This window comes from Talpa occidentalis, unplaced genomic scaffold (assembly GCF_014898055.3).
Source record: "Talpa occidentalis isolate TD23 unplaced genomic scaffold, MPIMG_talOcc4v2.1 talOcc4.13, whole genome shotgun sequence".
Classification (NCBI taxonomy): Eukaryota; Metazoa; Chordata; class Mammalia; order Eulipotyphla; family Talpidae; genus Talpa; species Talpa occidentalis.
This window is the reverse complement of record NW_023601322.1, coordinates 47,563,571-47,584,725: the sequence shown is the minus strand read 5'-3', so window position 1 is coordinate 47,584,725 and position 21,155 is coordinate 47,563,571. Positions and strand designations below refer to the sequence as shown.

The window sequence follows — 21,155 nt, the reverse complement described above, 5'->3', positions numbered from 1 at the left end:
AAATGGAAGAACGAATAAGTAATCTTGAAGACACAGAAATAAAAAGAACCAAAACAGAAAAGGAAAGAGAAGTACGAAGGAAAAAGAATGAAGAAAGACTTCGGGAACTATCTGACTCCATGAGGAAAGGAAATATAAGAGTTATAGGAATTCCAGAAGGAGAGGAGAGAGATGTAGGAACAGAGAAAATATTCATGGATATAATTGAAGAGAACTTCCCAAATGAGAAGAAGGAGCTGAAAATTGATATACAAGAAGCAAGAAGAACACCAAACTTCCACGACGAAAGGAAAAACACAGCAAGACACATAATAGTAAAGCTCCCAAGAATCCAGGACAAGGAAAAAATAATGAAGCTGACAAGAGGGAAGAAACAGATAACATTCAAAGGAAAACCAATCAGGCTGACATCAGACTTCTCTGAAGAAACACTACGGGCAAGGAGAGAGTGGAGGGACATAGTCAACAGACTCCAAGAAAACAGATGCCAACCAAGAATACTCTATCCCGCAAAGCTCTCTTTCCTCCATGAAGAAAGAATATGGACCTTCCCAGACAAAGAGAAACTCCGGAATTTCATTGCGACTAAACCCCCACTCCAAAAAATACTACAAGGAATCCTAAAGCCAGAACCTCAGAGGGACGAATAACAACGAAAGAAGACCAAAAAAAAAAAAAAAGTTATTAAAAGAATAAATAAATAAAATCAAAGGAAAGACAAACATAATGGCAAATACAGATGCTAACATATCAATATTAACTCTAAATGTAAATGGACTAAACTCTTCAATAAAAGACACAGAGTTGCAGCCTGGATTAAGAAACAAAACCAACCTTTTGCTGTCTCCAGGAAACACATTTAGCTACAAAAGATAAAAATAGGCTCAAAGTCAAAGGATGGAAAACAATCCTACAAGCAAATGGGCCAAAAAAGAAAGCAGGAACAGCTATACTTATATCAGATAAAACAGACTTCAAACTCAAAAAATAAAAAGAGACCCCAATGGTCACTACATTATGATTAAGGGGACAATACTTCAAGAAGAAATAACACTCATTAACATATACTCACCAAACGAAAGAGCACCAAAATATCAGACAACTGTTGTCCTCTCTGAAAACAGACATCAGAGAAAACACATATGTAGTGGGAGACTTCAACACACCACTATCAACAATGGATAGATCAACAAGACAAAAAATAAGTAAAGAAACTAAAGCTCTAAATAAGGACCTAGAGCATTTGGGCTTAACAGACATCTATAGAACACTAAACCAAAAAAAACGGAGTACACATTTTTCTCAAGCGCACACGGATCATTCTCCAGGATCGATCACATACTGGGGCACAAGACAAACATCAACAGATACACCAAGATTGAAATCATACCAACCATCTTTTCTGACCACGAAGGCATCAAACTAGAAATAAATCATAAAAAGAAGGCAAGGAACTATCCTACCTCATGGAGATTAAAAGCCACACTACTGGAAGACCACTGGACTAACGAGGAGATCAAAGAAGAAATTAAAAAATTCTTTGAATTGAATGACAAGGAGGACACCAATATCCTAAATGTATGGGATGCAGCAAAAGCAGTAATAAGAGGAAAATATATAGCAATAGAAGCTCACATCAAAAAAAAAAGAACTCAAAGAAACAACCTAATCTCGAAGCTCAAAGATCTAGAAAAAGAACAACAAAAAAACCCCAGAACCAGTAGAAGAAAAGAAATAATAAAAACCAAAGCAGAAATAAATGAAATTGAAACTAAAAACAATCCAAAAGATCAATGAAACCAAGAGCTGGTTCTTTGAAAAAATAAATAAAATAGACAAACCCTAGCCAGGCTCACAAAGGAAAAAAGGGAGAAAAGCACAAATACACAGAATCATAAATGAAAGAGGAGAAATCACAACGGACACAGCAGAAATCAAAAGAATAATCAGTAACTACTATGAACGGTTATATGGAAACAAGTTCAACAATCTAGAGGAGATGGACAATTCCTACAACTCTACAATCACCCAAAGCTAGATAAAGAAGAAATAGAACACCTAAACAGACCAATTACAAGCAGCGAAATTGAAATGGTAATTAAAACCTCCCCAAAAACAAAAGCCCAGGACCTGATGGATTTACAAATGAATTCTACCAAACATTCAGAGACGAATTAGTGCCTATCCTTCACAAACTCTTCCAAAAAATTGAGAAGGAAGGGACAATACCAAACACGTTCTATGAAGCCAATATTACACTAATACCAAAACCGAATAAGGACAACACAAAAAAGGAAAACTATAGGCCAATCTCCCTAATGAACACTGATGCAAAAATCCTCAATAAAATTTTAGCTATCAGAATCCAACAATGTATCCATAAGATAATTCACCACGACAAGTTGGATTCATTCCAGGGGCACAAGGATGGTTTAACATCCGAAAATCAATCAACGTTATCCAACACATCAACAAAAAGAATATAAAAACCATATGATAATATCAATAGATGCTGAGAAAGCTTTCGACAAAGTGCAACACCCATTCATGATAAAAGCCCTTGAAATTCTTGGGATACAAGGAACATACCTCAACATCATAAAGGCCATCTATGAGAAGCCAACAGCCAGTATCATTCTCAATGGTGAAAAGCTGAAAGCAATTCCATTAAGATCTGGAACAAGACAAGGATGTCCACTCTCACCACTGCTTTTCAATATAATACTGGAAGTCCTAGCCAGAGCAATAAGACAAGAGAAAGACATCCAAGGAATCCAAATAGGAAAAGAAGAAGTCAAACTATCACTATTTGCAGATGATATGATAATATACATAGAGAACCCCAAAATCTCCACAGAAAAACTAATTCAACTCATCAATCAATTCAGTAAAGTGGCAGGATACAAAATCAACACGCAAAAGTCAGTAGCCTTCCTATACACAAACAATAAATCTGAAGAAGAAGAAATCAAAAAACCACCCCTTTTATTATCGAAACAAAAAAATCAAATATTTGGGAATAAATCTAACAAAAGAGGTAAAGGACCTATACAAAGAAAACTATAAAACACTGTTAAAAGAAATAGAAGAAGACACAAAGAAATGGAAAGACATCCCCTGCTCATGGATTGGAAGAATAAACATTATTAAAATGGCCATCCTACCAAAAGCAATATACAGATTCAATGCTATTCCAATCAAAATCTCAATGGCATTCTTCAAAGAAATAGAACAATTATTGATGAAATTCATATGGAATCACCAAAAACCCCGAATAGCCAAAGCTCTACTGAAAAAAAGAAGGAAATGGAGGCATCACACTCCCAGACTTCAAACTATACTACAAAGCCATAATCATCAAAACTGCATGGTATTGGAACAAGAACAGACATACAGACCAATGGAATCGAATAGAAAATCCAGAAATAAACCCACAGATTTATGGTCAACTAATCTTTGACAAAGGAGCAAAGACTATGCATTGGAGCAAAGAAAGTTTGTTCAATAAATGGTGCTGGGAAAACTGGGTCGCTACATGCAAAAGAATGAAGCTTGACCACTACCTCACACCATACACAAAAATCAACTCAAAATGGATTAAAGAACTAGACATAAGACCTGAAACCATAAAATACATAGAAGGAAATATAGGCGAAACACTACGGGATTTGCACATCAAAGACATCTTTACAGACACATCACCCAAAGCAGTGATAGTGAAGAGAAAGATAAACAGCTGGGACTACATCAAATTAAAGAGCTTCTGCACAGCAAAAGAGACAATAACAAAAACAAAGAGAAACCCCACCAACTGGGAGAACATTTTTGCACCCAACACTAATGATAAAGGACTGATCACAAAAATCTGCAAAGAGCTGATGAGACTCAGCAACAACAAAGAAAATAATCCAGTCAAAAAATGGGCAGAAGAGCTAAAAAGAAACTTCTCTGAAGAGGAAATGCAAATGGCCAACAGACATATGAAAAAATGTTCAACATCACTTGTCATCAGGGAAATGCAAATCAAACTACCATGAGATACCATCTCACACCAGTGAGAATGGCACATATTAAAAAAACTAGCAACAACAAATGTTGGCGAGGATGTGGAGAAAAAGGAACTCTTGTGCACTGTTGGTGGGAGTGCAAACTGGTCCAACCACTATGGAGAGCTGTGTGGAGACTTCTGGACCTACTAAACATAGAGCTTCCATATGATCCAGCAATTCCACTCCTAGGTATTTACCCAAAGGACACAGAAACATCAATTCCAAAGAGCACCTGCACTCCTATGTTTATAGCAGCACTGTTTACAATAGCTAAGCTTTGGAAACAACCCAAATGCCCAAAAATAGATGACTGGATCAAGAAGATGTGGTACATATATACCATGGAATATTACTCACCATTCAAAAAAGATAAACACATGCAATTTGCAGCAACATGGATGGCACTGGAAGGGATCATGCTCAGCGAAATAAGCCAAAAAGAAAAAGATAAATACCGATGGTCTCACTCATAGCAGGAATCTAGAAAACTTAAATAAGGGACCAGGAAAATGAATATAAGAAAGTGAAAATCAAATCAACAAAAAACTATGAACCAGAGACACTTTTTGGGGGTGGGGGGCGGGAGGGGAAGGATTGGGGTCAGAATGGGGCGTTTGCAATTGTATGGGGGAATATAAAAATAAAATTTAATATTTAAAAAAAAAAATAAATAAAAATAAAAAAGTAAAAAAAAAAAAAAAAAAAAATTATAAAAAAAAAAGAAATAAATAAATGGTGCTGGGAAACTGAATAGCCATGTGAACAATAATGGAACTAGATCACTATCTCCTACCCACCATACACAAAAAATCAACTCAATATGGATAAAACCAGAAACCATAAAATACACAGAAGTAAACACAGACAAAACACTTTACAATAGAACGCTCAGTGATATCTTTGTGAATTCATCCCCAACATTAAGGAAAGCAAAAGAGAAATAAATAATTGGAACATCAAATGATAAGCCTCTGTATAGCAAAAGAGATGGTAAACAAAAAGGCACCATAATAAATGGGAAAAAAAATATTTGCACACCATAAGTCTGACAAGGGGTTGATATCAAAGATCATACTCATACAACTCAACAAAATAACCCAATCAAAAAAATGGACAGAAGAACTCAATAGCCACCTCTCTAAGGAAGACAAACAGATGGCCAGTATCACATGAAGTAAATGTTCATCATCACCTATCACTAGTGAAATGCAAATCAAAACCACAGTATGATACCAACTCATGCCTGGAAGAATGGCCCATATCAGAAAGGAGAGAAACAACAAATGCTGGCAAGGATATGGAGAGAAAGAAACTCTCTTACTCTGCTGGTGGGGATGCAGACTGGTTAAGTTCTTACAGAAAACAGTGTAAAGTGTCCTCAAAAGATTAAAAATGGATCTTCAATATGAGTCAGCAATTCCTTTCCTAGGTATCTACCAAAAGAACACAAAAGCACTAAGTTGAAGGAAAACTTACATTACCATGTTTATAGCAACACTACTTAAAATAGGCAAAATATGGATAAAACTAAGTGACCAAAAACAGATGAGTGGATCAAGAAGATATGGTGTATATGCACACTGGAATACTATTCAGCAAACAAAAAAAGACAAAGTCATGCCATTCACAACAATATGGATGGCACTAGAAGGGATTATGATAAGTGAAATGTCAGATACTACACTTGATCTTAGTCAAAAGACCAAGAAGCAATGTGAAGTAAGTCAGAAAGAGAAAGATAAATACCAGATGGTATCACACTTATAAGTGGGGGACAGTGAAATTAAATGAAGGAATTGATAAAGCCAAACTAAAAATAACCCTGGAAAACTGATTACAGAACTGAGAAATCCAGATGTGGAGGGGGCAAGAGGTGAGAATAAGGTGTGGAGGGAACACTATGGACTAAGTTGGTTTACCACAGGTGCTCTGGTGGTGGATGTGTGATGTCAATAACACTTGAAGTGGAGACAGGGATCCTGACAGGGGTCCTATATTCCCAAAATATAAACAATGATGTAAACCAACATTATCTTAATAAAATTAAACTTTAAAATAAAAAAAAGAATAAACTCAACTACTTTAAGTATCAAGTTTATGTATTTAGTTCCAATTTGGGGCTAAATATTTAGTGGGAAAATATTCATTGCTGCAAAACTAGAAAGTACAATAAAACATTTACAAAATAAATCTGAAATGAATGCATTGTTTCAATTAAAAAAAAGGAAAAGAAAAAAATACAAAACCAGCAAACTCATATTTGGAAAAGAAAATTACAGAATCTAAGAACACATAAAGAATATGCTTTTAAGAATATGTTTTCTAAAAAGGGAGCTACCATATGACCCAGCAATTCCACTCCTAGGGATCTACCAAAAGAACACAAAAACACTGATTCAAAAGAACACCTGTACCCGTCCGCATATTTATTGCAGCACTATTTACAATAGGTAAAACCTGGAAACAACCCAAATACCCAAAAATAGATGACTGGGTCAAGAAGATGTGGTATATATACAAAATGGAATATTATTCAGCAATCCAAAAAGATAAACTCATGCCATTCACAGCAACGTGGATGGAGCTAGAAGGAATTATGCTCAGTGAAATAAGTCAGAAGGAAAAAGAAAACTATCAGATGGTTTCACTTATAGCAGGAATATAGGGGAACCAAGCAAGACATCAGTGTAAAAAAAATAGTAACAGTGCACAATACAACAAAGCAAAAACGGACAATTATAAATCAGAGACATACTGTAGGGGAGGAGGAGAGAGAGATCAGAGGGAGGGAGGGAGGAGCACAGGGGACTGTGGTGATGGTGCACAGGTGCATGTGAATGGAATTCTATGGGGACTACATCTGAGGGGGGGAGCAAACTGTTTAAAAATGAACAATGATATAAAATTATATATATATATATATATATATATATATATATGCTTTCATTGTAAAACATACATGCTTCTTCTTGTTTCCCCTCTGCATCCAGTGGGTAACCACTACATCTTAGGTAGCTGCATGATCCATTACTCACCACAAATACTTTCCCCTTTCACATTTTCTTAATCCCCGAAATCTTGTCTTCTTGATCTTTGGTCTAGACACTCTGAAAGTTGCTAAACATCTCCTAATTGCCAAATTCAATGCTTATATCATTCTAGTACTTAACTCTGCAGCCTTTCATACTACCAACCACGTCCTTCCTTGTTGATACTCTCTTTCTAGCAGTGGAATGACCGTGTTCTCTTCTCCAACAGCCCATTCCCATTAGGATTTTTTTCTTTCATTGCTTCAACCTACACCCTTCTGTCTATTCAGATGGATCTCTCATCATTAGGTCTCCATTTCAATATTTTTAATCTTTTAAAGTAAAATAATTGAACACTGTATTTTAACACTTTATTCTTTCAGACTTTACCAGATATACAAGAGAATTTTTTCGGTGATATTCTTTTTGATATGGCCTCCTGTGGTAACAAGAATGATCAGCTCAAAAGTCACTTCTTCAGGTAAGCCCTCCCTGATTGGCTCAACTATTCGCCTGTGTATGTAAGCTCCCAGTTCATGGTGTGTCTTTCTCTGTAGTACTCATTTTCTGTGTCCCATTTGACATGCATTTGTGTGTCCTGTCCACCAAAATGCAAGCCTGTGGGGACAAGAACAGGCCAATTTGCTCATCTCTCCTTTCCAACTGCCCAGAGGACAGCATTAGTATTCACAGGCCAAAAAGATCAACTATGTAAAAGCCACAATGGTCAAGGCAGGAAAAGATTCAGATATGGCTTATTAAAACATAAGGATAATTAGATCCCAAGTTTTCCCATAAGTTAGATTAACTTCCTTCAAAGAAACACACTGCTCTCTTGTTCTGGGCCAGCTGGGGAAAGGACGTTAAAAGTGACATGCCCTATTCCAGATTCAGGGAGAAGAGGTCCTCTGTGAGCCCATGGTAAGAATATCAGGCATGGAACCAAAGGCCAATATTCACCTCCTGAGCTCTGCTAGTTTCTAACCACACAAGCTTAGACATATTTCCATATGTCTAAAATGTGAGAGCTATTACCAATCTCAAGGGATTATTTTTTGTAGGACAAAATGAAGTTTTTGAGAAAGGATAAAATAAAAACTGCCAAATTATAGAAATGTTAGGTCTTATCTTGATAAGTGATAACTGTACTGCTTCGGCCTCAAGTGTCCTTAGCATAGGTGATATACACCAAATTCAAATGAACATTCCCAGATGAAGAGTAGAGCAGGGCAAACAAGCAAAAATAGGATCAGAAGTATTCATATCATCAACAGAAAGCTTTAATATGTCTAACAGTAAATGTATTAAAATGTGGCTGGAGTAACATTACTATTGAAGTTACCTATGCCATCACTTTCCTCGCTTAATGTAGTGACCTGACAGTACTTAGTGCACGTGCCATGCCGAGCCTCCCTAGCAAAGCTGCACCTCCTAAGATGACATGAGCAAGCATTACCAAACGATCTTTGCCAATTATTGTCTCCTCCCAGCCCTAAATCAGCTGAACATTAACTATGCCAGAACAAAAATTGCTAATTGATAGATATTTCCCAACACTTAAGTAGTCAATATAAAAGCCACAACATATGCAGGTCAATCTGTTTTCTTCCTAGGAGTTTTTTTTTTTTTTTTTTTTTTTTTTTTTTTTTTTGCAGCTAATCCTTGTCAGAAGCACATCGGGAAGCATTGGGCATGCTTGTATTTTGATACTTCATGGAGCCTTCCTGAGGTTTTCCTACAGTCGTGGTGACCGCTAGGGTACTACCTACTCCAAAACACCCGAGGCAAACGCCATCTCTGCCATCTTCAATGGAGGGGAATTCTGGGATCCCAACCAAGTTCTTTCTGAGCCTGCAGACAGCCCTGGCTCCTTCCTATATCCGGCCTGGCCAAAGTCATTTCATGAGCACTCAAAGAATGGAAAGAACCTGAAACTTCAAGGCACTGAGAGAGATTACTGCTGTGGTCTCAGCTGTCAAAATGCAGTGTTGAAAAAGGGGTTCAAGGACAATTTGAAATCAGCTATTTATTTATGTATTAATATTTTATTTTATATATTTTTACATCATTTTTCATTTTTGCACATTACATGCATTTTCATCTTGGTTATATTCCCCATACAATTCCTCCACTCCCTATTTTGACTCTAATCCTCCCCCCCCCCATAGTGTGTCTCTGGTTTATAGCTGCTTGTTGATTTTGATTTTCTGCTAGGTATGCAGACTTTTGTCCCAAAATCAAATCATCAATATTATCTGTGCCTCCCACAGTGTACTCTTCACTGAACTGTCCTCAAGTTATTCCTTCACTTGGGAAGTCAGATTAAAAATAAAAAAAAAAAATGCTGCACACATTCTGCTGCCATGACGACATTGACGTTATTCACAAGAAGAGCTTCATCCCGTGGAATCGTCCAACCTGAGGACACGGGGCTCCATGGAACTTACAAGCAGCAAAGAAACCTGTTTTTCTCTTTAAAACAGACTTCTGCATTTCCACCTTCATATGATATCTGGGGAGCTTAAAACTGACAGTGAATGGTATATATACCTCTCTGTTATGTTAGGAATTTTCTTATCCCTTTAAGGCCCACTTCAAATAAATGAAACTGATTTTACTATTCCTTCCACAAATTTGATTTGATTTTTTTTTTTCATCTGCCAATGAAAAATATCTACTATTTGCCAAACATTGACAGGAAGTAGACTGGAGAAGGAGCGAGGGGTGGATGTATAGAGAGACAAAGTTAAGACTTAACTCCATCCTTAAGGAGTTCTCTAATCCACTCAGGGAAAAAGCATTATGTCTGATCAAAAAAAGTTCTGGGTCAGATCCCAGCTCCAGTACTTATTTAATATGAAACCTTAGATAAGCGAGAAAGGTTTTCCGAGCCTTAGTCTCCACACTGCATACTGTGTGTGTGTGTGCCCTTCCTCGCCATGCTGCTGAGATTCACAACTGGTGCAGCTGGGAGAGGGAAGTTATAATCTGTAAAGCATTAGATCTGAGTAAGCTCTTTATGCCATTAATACAGACATTCAAGGTTAAAGGCTTGCAAAGTAAAATTCCTGCAATGCTGTTTCTTCGAACAGTGAACTAGCAGGTAGAAAGTGACTTAAGTGATTGCTAATGCATTAATGACTGGCATGTGGCAGCAACAATGAAACACACAGATGCAATCTGACACTAATGGAGAGATTTGCCTGTGGTCCTGTACAGGGTGGGAGGGTGGAGTGGGGGAGATCCACCACCTCCTGCCTTTAACTTGGGTATGAAATCAAATGTCAACCAAGATTAATTAGAAGCCTGGAGTTTTATTCTATGCTGTTGATAGGAAAAGTACATTTCCATACTGCGAGGAAACATTTCCGTGGGAAGCAAATCTGGCTGACATTGAGGGAAGGCCGCTTCATTGTCAATGCAGCCTGTATGGGGCTTGTCAGAGCGATTACTTTCTGCTCAAGTAGCTTGCTTTTTAACATTTTATTATCTTAACAACAAAAAACCCCGGAAGCAATAATTATTTATTATGTTAATTCTTTTGCTTTCTTCCCAAAATTTCTGTAAGACCATTAAAAACTAGCTGTGCCCTTGAACAAACCATGAGTTTATTAATACTCAACCAATTAAGGGGGAAAAAACAAAGTAACAGAACACTCCACACCAGCAATTATTAACTAAGCCGTCCCTGCACACTCTCCTTGCCATGGATTTCATCCCAGGAAATGTCCTGTATATTTAACTAACTGAAAACGAATGTGAAATGTATTTACATCATTACCAGGACCAAGGAAATATGAAAGGAACTGAGGGACCTACTATATTATGTCTAGAAAAATGTTTCAAATCCAGGTTCTAATGGGAGCCATATTATTTTTTCATCTCTCACAAATATGGAAATAACCTCCAGCATCTTTCTTCAACCCATGATAGAAGGCTTCCACAGCAAAGGGCAAATTTATCTTCTCATTCAACTTCTTTCCCTAGGGCAGCACACACTCTCTCTTTACCTCCTTTGTCTTTATTCATTAAACCTAAGTAATGTTTCTTTCTGGGAGATTTTATCAACATCACCCATTTTTTATCACACACACTGCAGGTTTTTTTTTTTGTTTGTTTGTTTGTTTTTTTAAGATTTATATTTACTTATACAAGAACTGGGGTACAGGCCAGAGGCGTGGGAGGGTGAGAGAATTCACCAGAGACAGAGCGGGGAGCAGATGGACCAAAAACAATGCTGAGGAGAGCAGTGGGCCAGGCAGGAGAGGTCTGCCGCACCATGTGGGTATCTCCCTGGGTGGCTGGGAATCGAACCTGTGCTGCAGAGGCTGCAGACAGCTTCACAGTGCTGTACTTAACCCACTGCACCACCAGGGAGGCCCCACACACTGCAGTTTTTTAATCCCCAATTCTAGAGCTTCCCTGGACATAAAGTCAGGTCAACTGACCAGCTGGCCCAGAGTAGTGGGATTCTAAATACGGAACTAACTTCCATGCCATTGAGTCATCTGGAGAAGCTGTGATCCAAGTAATTGTGTGCAATGTCCCTGCCTCAGGTGGCAGCAGTCTGCCAGCTCTGGAGCAGAAAAAGTCCAGAACAGGTGGGGCATAGCAATTGGCTTGAAGCAAGGCCACCAGATTGGCCTGTGCTTATACCAATAAGAAGCAGGGACAACTCATGCCTGTGAGAAAAGAGGAGAGTTTTGGGACTCAACCCTTTCTTGGGGTTCTCACTGATTTCCCGACGTGGTGAAGGGAATAAATAATGTGTTGGAGCTTCCAGAGAGCTAAGAAGATGACATCACCTACTCCTCTCCTTTCTTATTGTTCTATCTGCCCTATTTTTACACTCCAAGTCTATGTCACTTGTACAAACATGGGCTATATAAAAAGTAATTACAGACTTTATTTTTCAATTTTCCAAGTAACTCTTAAAACCTTTGATACTATTCAACTTAAAACAACAATGTCAACAAGAAAATTACCATTAATGAGATTAGGATTAATAAGAAGGTAAAAATTTTAATTATTTCAGGTTTCAATCAGTTTTCACCCTTAACAGTACTTCAATATTGTTTTATTAGAAAGTGCTAAAATACATAAGAGGAGGAAATCATAATTTTAAGTCAAACAACAAACTGATAAAAAATTTTCCTTGAAGTTTCATTATGGTGGTGATAATGCAGAGTAATATAATAAACTTTCATGACAAAGGAATACCAATTGATATAGATTCATTTAGGACACGGGCTTAGAACACTCTGGTCAACGTCAATAGAACCAGAATCTAGAGTCAATCAATAAATCTCATCCATCCTCTCCTCCCCCATGACCAGAAGGTGCTACCCCTCAGCAGTGTACTTCGGTCCTTCTGCCTGCTCTGCTCCCCGCTCTGGCTCTGGTGAATCCTCTCACCCTCCCGCACTTCTGACTGTACCCAGTGCTTGTATAAATAAATAAATAAATCTTAAAAAAAATTCAATATATTTTAGGTTATTATCTTTAATTTTCAAAATAGACATGGTACAATTATATTTTCTAAAGTCATTTCCCTCTTTTTCTTTAAGCACATAATACCTGTTGTCTGGAGTCTAAATATAAACACTGGCAACCAAATTAAGAATCTAGCAATCGAGAGGTTTTGCTACTTCTTACTCATTTCTTCCCACCCAGATAAAAAAGACACCCTAGATAGAAAGAAAGGTATTCTTCTTACTCTCTCGCTCTCTCTTTCCCCCCATCCCATACACATCTCATCCCACCTCTCTCCCTCCTTCTCAGAAATGATGTTTAAACATACAGCAAGGGAGCCTTTCTCTGTGCTTTAGAATACTTCTGAACTTGCTGCAGTGGAGGAGATTTCAATCTGTATGGGAGATTTGTATGGGGGGAGGGGGGTGCAAAGCTCAATTAGCACATAGGCTCACTTGTTAGCCTTACTTATCCTTCCTCCCTCCCTCGACCACTGGCATGCAGCTTCCCCCAAGCTCTCTGATCTAATTCTGCACAAATGCTTAATAAGGTTGTAGAGATTTAATACAATTAAGAGTGTTGCTCACAAATTAAGCAATCCATTAACACTCTAGCAAAGAAACAATTCCAGAGAAAAAGAATCAGCCAAATGAGGATTAGAAGACAACTAAGTGTACAATCTGAAAAGTCACACTGCAGCACATTTCATATCTATATGTTTTATATATTTCAGAGCAAAGAAAACCAGAAGTTGATTTTGTACTTTCAGGATTTTCCACTTTTCCCATTTGATTGCTAGTTTCTAGAGTTCTAGTTTGATTTGTTTCATCATCTTTGCCAATTCATACTCACAAAATCATCATGGTTCTTTATTCAGTTAAGTGCACATGATTCAATGCTTACATAACTAACTATTCTATCATAAAAGATATATAAACTTATAGAAGGAAATCTTGTAAATTGCAAAAGAAAAAAAAAATCACATCCATTATACAAAAGTAACCACTATTAATATTTTGGCTTGCATTTATATATTTTAATTGTTTTTTAATAAACACTTTAAATCACTAAATAAAATTGGCTTTATCCTATACACATGATTTTTTCCCTAGTTTTTGTGCCCATCACTATATTATGATGATCTCACTTCCTTACATACTCTTCTTTGTTATTCCTATTGGTTATATGGCATGCTATTACACAAATGTACCATGATTTCATCCATTCTCTGTATCAGGTTGTTCCCAATTTTTCACCACTCCAAATAACATTTTACTAACTATGCCTGCATGGGATTCTCTGTACATATGTACTCTCTTTTTTTTTTAAGATTTATTTATTTGTGCATACAAGAGCTGGGATACAGGCCAGAGGTGCACGGGAGTGAAAGGATTCACCAGAGACAGAGTGAGGAACAGAACAGGCAGACTGAAATACACTGCTGAGGGAAGCAGCAGACGAGGTCTGCTGTGCCATGTAGCTGGGTAGCTCCGAGGCTGACCAGGAATCCAAATTGTGCTGCAGAGGCTGCAAATTGCTTCAGAGTGCTGTGCTTAACCCCTTGTGCAATCAGGGAGGCCCCATATGCACTCATTTCCTTAGGGTGAATTCATCATATTTTAATAAATATATTTCTATCCCAAGGCATCATTTTTCCATGCTCCAGGAGTATGCATTCTACTTTGGAGACCAGTGATATAGATAAAAAAAAGAAACACTGGCTGACATCTTGACCTTTAATAACCAACCGCCTTGCCATCTTTTTCAGTCCCACTCAAAGCACATTATAAATGTCCTTATGCATAATAATCACTAAAATAGTGACTAGATGCCAAGTGTTGCATGTTCTGAAAAAAAATTAAAGGAAAATTTTGACTTACTATTAGTAAAGGCATAATGTGCTGCATCATTTTCTAAGTAGTGTATTACAAAAGATTTGCTGCCTTAGAACTCAAAGGAAACCTAAACTCTCCTCTTCTCCTAAGGCTGAACAAACCACTTAACCTGTGCTTCAGGATTCATAACAAGATGATTCCCACCCACTTCTCATTAAAGAAACATCAGAAAGACCACACAGAATGAAAAGGGGTATCTCAAAGTGTCTGGGCAATTTATTCACTAAGCATCTCTGAAGCCTCCTATGGTTCATGTTCCCTCATATTTCTGCTTCCTGGAACAAGGTGAGGACTCAGCTGGAAAGTGTCCACTAACAAGAAGATTTAGTTATCTAATGGGAAACTAGGTTTTTTCTGCAAGATTCTTCCAGGTTATTTTACTTGTTCTGGGATAAATGAGTTTACATCACTGTTCAGTTTTCATGTAATGATTAATAATGACTCATAAGCTAAAGTCCTAACATCTAAATTATTTTTAAGTCATAATGTCCTGTTTCAACTGCAGAAGGGGCAGCTGAGGCAGAGAGACACAAAATATTTGCCAAAGTCACAGACTAAGTCAAGGCCCGAATTGTAGTAAAGCAGAGTTCACCAGTTAGATGTCTGCCTCTTCATATTGGGGGAGATAGAGAGAAGGGATGAACAGGTGAAGCACAGAGTACCTTTAGGGCAGTAAAAATATTCTATATCATATCTTTTTGATACTATATAATGGAAAAATGACATTAGGTATTTACTCAAGCCTACAGACATACAAGATGATCCTCTAACTTAAAACTATAGATTTCCAGTGATTATGATGTACTAGCGCAGGTTCATTCAGTTGTAACAAACATACCCCTGTGATGGGGGATGTTGACAATGGAGGAGGCTATGCATATAGGGGGAAGGGAACATATGGGAAATCCCTGTACATTCCTCTTAATTTTGCTTTGAACCTGATACTGTGCTAAGAAAAAAAAAAAATGAAGTCTTTGTTTAAAAAAAAAAAAAAGTCTCCATCTAGAAAGATAAAGGCTTTAGCTCCAAGCCATAGGCCCTGCTCCAAAATGTTCAGTACCAGGATGAATGTCCTACAGAGCAGGGAATCTCTACAGCTACCAAAAAATGAAGGGGTACACAGCACTGACAGAGGAAGGGACACCAATTTCCATGTTAGCATCATCAGGAACCCCTGTCTCTTTCCAGTCTGCCCTTTTACTACAGCTCTCGCACTTTACAGAAGGAAAGTCTATTTGTAAATGTACAAACATCCATGGTATCAAAGAAATAATATGAGCTATTGCTCTCAAGAAAGACTTCTTTAATGATTAATCAAACAGGGACTCACTGCAGAGATTTATGTCTTTCCCTGTCATATCTATAGTTCATTTGAGGGTAAACCAATGTACACTACACATAGAATATTTTAGCCATCGTGTGTTGTTATAAAATCAGTTGTATTACACAATATAATGATCATCCTCCCCTTGACCATAAAGAACTCATTTCACAACTGAAGAATTGGTGAAATTTTCAAAAAGATGACTCCAGTAAATATTAAATGCAAAAAAAAACCCTTTTAAATTGATCTAAAATAATTATTCTTTTTTAACAGAACTCACAATCAAATATGACATTAGCTGGAACCTTCAAACAAAAACCAACCAAAACAAAAGTATAGATGTTCCTAACACTGATTCTCTTAAATTGAATTGCAATGCTTTTCAATTTTTTTCAAATTATACAGAAAATATTCACAAATGAAAATACATGAGTTAGTTTAGATTAAGTATGCATTACACAATAAGATAATTAAAATCCACTTTATCAAATATTTATTTACAAAAGTAATTTTTCCAATGAAAGTCAGTCATTGTCTAATTAACGTTTGGTATTTTCTACTGCTTATTAACTAAAATATGCTATGTTAATTTGTGGCCGTTTCAATTTATATTGAGTAGCAAACACCTCTCTTTTACTAAGTACATAGAAAAAGATGGATCCTGTTATCTTCCCAAATTGATTATTTCCGAAAGTATGCCCATGATTCTTATTTAATTAGTCCCAGAAGCCAAACACTAGAGTTCAGTATAAACATACCAGAAAAACAGCATGAGTTTTAATTGTAATCGTCACTTTATAAACATCTCACAATTTTAGGTGTCCATTATATTATAAATTATGAGAAACAGAATAATTTGCCATGGTTTTACAACTTATTACAAATATATTTTATTCTATTAAATTTGCATCATTGAAATTTGACTAAACCACTTTAAATAATCTGGCACGTAATTTCTTTATACTGTTTTTAAATTTTTCCTCAAATTCAACTTAACCCTTATTTGACATTAAAAACTAATTTGAGGGCCTCCCCTGGTGGTGTAGGCAGTTGAATGCTGCACTGTGAAGCTGTCCGCAGCCTCTGCAGCACCAGTTCGATCCCGGCTGGCCAGCGAGGGTCCCACATGGCGCAGCAGACCTCTCCTGCCTCTCCCGCAGCTCCCCTCAGCAGTGTACTTCGTTAGTCTGCCTGTTCTGTACCCCCCTCTGTCTCTGGTGAATCCTCTCACCCTCCTGCGTATCTGGCGTGTACCCCAGTTCTTGTATAAAATAAATAAATAAATCTTTTTTAAAAATCTAATTAGAGCTTCTCTGATAGAAAGTAAGGTTGATTTGACTGACAGGTTTGATGAGAACTGTTGCACTAACAAGATCCTATGATAGATATATTTCATCCACTGATAAATTTAATCTTCATTTCTAAGGTTTGACAAAAAACATGGGTATATATAGATATAAATATATCTACATGTACTAAAAGCTGCAATGTCAAAAGTTCATTAAAATCAATATCATTTTTGTTTTTACAACCACTTCCATATGTGGTGTCTTTAAGTTAAAAAATAACAGGTTTAATTAATAGTCATTCATGAATCTTGGTCTACTTGCTCTATTTGATTTATTTCCCAGCAAATGAAAAGATGCATGACTGGACAGCAAATCCTTAAGAGACTAGTTGGTTTCCAATTTCTTACTTTAAACAATTTTAAGAATTGTTTTAAACAATTTTGAGAATAAAATAGAAAATGTCAGTTTATAGGTCATAAAAAATAATTTCTGGGCCTCCCCGGTGGTGCAGCAGTTGAGCGCTGGGTTGCGAAGCTGCCCGCGGCCTCTGGGGCGCCGGTTCAATCCCCGGCTGCTCCCCGGCCACCGGAGGAGGGTCCCACATGGCGCACAGACCTCTCCTGCCGCCCGCTGCTCCCCTCAGCAGTGTACTTCGGTCCTTCTGCCTGCTCTGCTCCCCGCTCTGGCTCTGGTGAATTCTCTCACCCTCCCGCGCTTCTGACTGTACCCAGTGCATGCATAAACAAATAAACAAACAAACAAACAAATAAATTAAATAAAAATTTAAAAAAAAAATTTCCAATGTACAACCTCAACATAAATTTTGTAACGTGAAATTTCTGTAACATGAAAATAATTCCAATTGGGACTATTACAACTACAACAAAAATCCTCTAGTCTTATTTACCTAGTTACATAGACAAAATTTCTCAACATATTCATAAAAATATAAATAGATATGGTGTTAAATCCTGTTTAGTACTGTGTAATATCTACACACAGATATGAAATAATTGTTTGTAGCCCAGTTGATTCAAAAATGATTCAATTAGATGAAATTCATATGAAACCACAAAACACCACCAATAGCCAAAGCCTTACCGATGAAAACAAAGGAGAAAGGAGGTATCACACTTCCAAGCTTCAACTATATTACAAAGCCATAATAATTAAAACAGTTTGGTATTGGAACAAAAACAGACACACAGAACAATGGAACCAAATAGAGAGCCCAGAAATAAAACCACACTTATTTGGACAACTGATCTTTGACAAAGGAACAAAGAACATGCAATGGAACATGGACAGTTTGTTCAATAAATGGTGCTGGGAAAACTGGACCACCACATGCAAAAAAATGAAACTAGACCACTACCTCTCACCGTGAACAAAAATCAACTCAAAATGGATAAAAGAACTAGACATAAGACCTGAAATCAGAAAATATATAGAAATATAGGTAAAACACTACAAGATATACATTGCAATAACATCTTTAAAGACTCATCACCCAAAGCAAAGATAGTCAAGGAAAAGATAAATACCTGGGATTACATCAAACTGAAAAGCTTCTGTATAGCAAAAGAGAAATTAACCAAAACAGAGAGACACCCCACTGGTTGGGAAAAAATCTTTGCACTCTAGTCAACTGATAAGGGACTAATCACAAAGTTATACAAAGAACTCACACAACTCAACAAAAACAAAATAAATAATCCAGTCAAGAAATGGACAGAAGAACTTAAAAGACATTTCTCCAAAGAGGAAGTGCAAATGGTCAACAGGTATATGAAAAATGTTCAACATCCCTTATAATGAGGGAAATGCAAATCAAAACCACATTGAGATACTACCTTACACCAGTAAAAATGGCACATATCAAAAAAACAAGCAACAAAAAATGTTGGCAAGGATGTGGTGAAAAAGAAACTCTCCTACAATGCTGGTGGGAGTGCAAACTGGTCCAACCATTATGGAAAGCTGTCTGGAGGCTCCTCCATCCACTAAATGTGGAGCTACCATATAATCCAGCAATTCTACTCCTAGGGGATCTACCCAAGTGACACAAAACATTGATTCAAAAGAACACCTGTACCCCTGTGTTTATTGCAGCACTATTTATAATAGGTAAAATCTGGGAACAACCCAAATGCCCAACAATAGATGACTGGATCAAGAAGGTGTGGTATATATACAAAATGGAATTATTCAATAATCAAAAATGATATTCATGCCATTTGCAGCAATGTGGATGGAGCTAGAAGGAATTATGCTCAGTGAAATAAGTCATAAGGAAAAAGAAAACTATCGGATGGTTTCACTTATAGCAGGAATATACGGGAGCCTTATTAAATAAGACATCAGTGTAAAAATATAATAACAGTACAAAACAAAAATGGACAATTATAAATCAGAGACATACTGCAGGGGAGGAGGCAAGAGAGAGATCAAAGGGAGGGAGGGAGGAGCACAGGGGACTGAGGTGATGGTGCACGGGTGCATTGTTGAAGGAAGCTCTATGAGGACTACACCTGAGGGGGTGGGGGGAAGCAAACATTGTTAAAAATGAATAATGATGTAAAAAAATTTAAAAATAATTAATTTTTTTTGAAAAATCCCACAAAATCAAAAAAATCAATTATATACTAATAATTTCAGTGATAATTCAATTAGGTAAAATTAACCACTTAGTTTTTGATCCCATAAAAGGAAAAATAGATTAAAGTTTCAATTTTATATATATTTTGATACAGAGAAGTTTGACAAGTGATGAATAAAAGATTTCCAAACTTATACATGTTATAACAGGATAAGATTCTATGGAGAAATAAAATATAGGTACCCATTCAAAGATTAAAAATTAAGGTGGTAAAGTTGCTCTCAATGAAATAAAAGCTTATTTATATATTTTTAAATGGAAAATAGAGGATATCAAAACCTTTAGGTATTTGGATTCTGTTTCTTTTTTTTTTTAAGATTTTTTTTTTTATTTTATTTATACAAGAGCCGGGGTACAGGCCATATGCGCAGGAGTGGGGAGGATTCACCAGAGACAGAGTGGGGAACAGAACAGGCAGACTGAAGAAATACACCACTGAGGGGAGCAGCGGGCGAGACAGGAAAGGTCTGGCTCTCCATGTGGGTTGCTCTGAGGCCGGCGGGTATGAACCAGCACTGCAGAGGCTGCGGACAGCTTCACGTCGCTGCGTTCAACCACCTGCACCACAGGGAGGCCCATGGATTCTGTTTCTTATGGATGCCTATAAAATATTTTTTAAAAGTTTTTATTTTTAAAATATCAACTTTTACCATAGGAGGTAAATCTTCTCAACTGTATAAACATATCATGTAAAATTCCATATGTGAACTTATCAATATGCAAGGGAGTATCCATTTCTTAAAATTCTTTGACTAGATTCACAGCATAAAATTCAGAAAGCTGCCCTGATTCAATGTCCCACTATTTCCGGAACTTATCAGCTTCAGCTACTTACTCAGAAAAAAACATTTCTCTAGAGAAGGATCTCTTAAAGCAGTATTTATCTCATATTTTGCTTCTGACCTTAACAATTTTGCTAATTACATTATAGCATAGTTTTCAAAATGAGTAGAACCAAGTGTGGGCTCTGTTTTGAAAGCTGTCCTCTAAAATAGAAGTTTCACCTTGGTAACACCTATCTAACAGTTATCCAACTTACCTAACACTAGAGTTCTCCTCAATTCCTTAATCCTATTCTTCAGGGGCCAAGGCCTGAGCCATCCATTTATCTCCTTCGACTCCTAATGAACCAATCCAAAGACACACACAAGAAAGATCCAGGATCTTCAAACAGAAGCAAGTTAAATTTACGGTGTGTACAAAGTGATTCTAAGAGTGATTCCTGCAACAACTAGGAGGAGCTTTGTGGCTTCCAGTCAGGCTAAACAAGTTCAAACCTCAGCCTTAACCTTACAACTTGCCCGAGCTTGGTCAATTTGCTTAGCCTCTGAGCTTTATTTCTAGGCCTATAAAATAGGGAGAATTTAGGTGGCAATCAGTGTTGAATTAGGTTGGTTTTATTAACACACACACACACACACACACACACTTAGAGTAA

The 21,155-nt window shown here is 37.0% G+C and overlaps 1 protein-coding gene and 1 pseudogene across 4 annotated transcripts in view; both read right to left on the bottom strand.

The window, feature by feature from the left end:
* PTPRM (protein tyrosine phosphatase receptor type M) overlaps window positions 1-21,155 on the bottom strand; it is a 796,148-nt gene that overhangs the window by 755,534 nt on the left and 19,459 nt on the right. The window lies entirely within an intron of this gene.
* LOC119243889 (U2 spliceosomal RNA) lies at window positions 5,683-5,763 on the bottom strand (annotated as a pseudogene).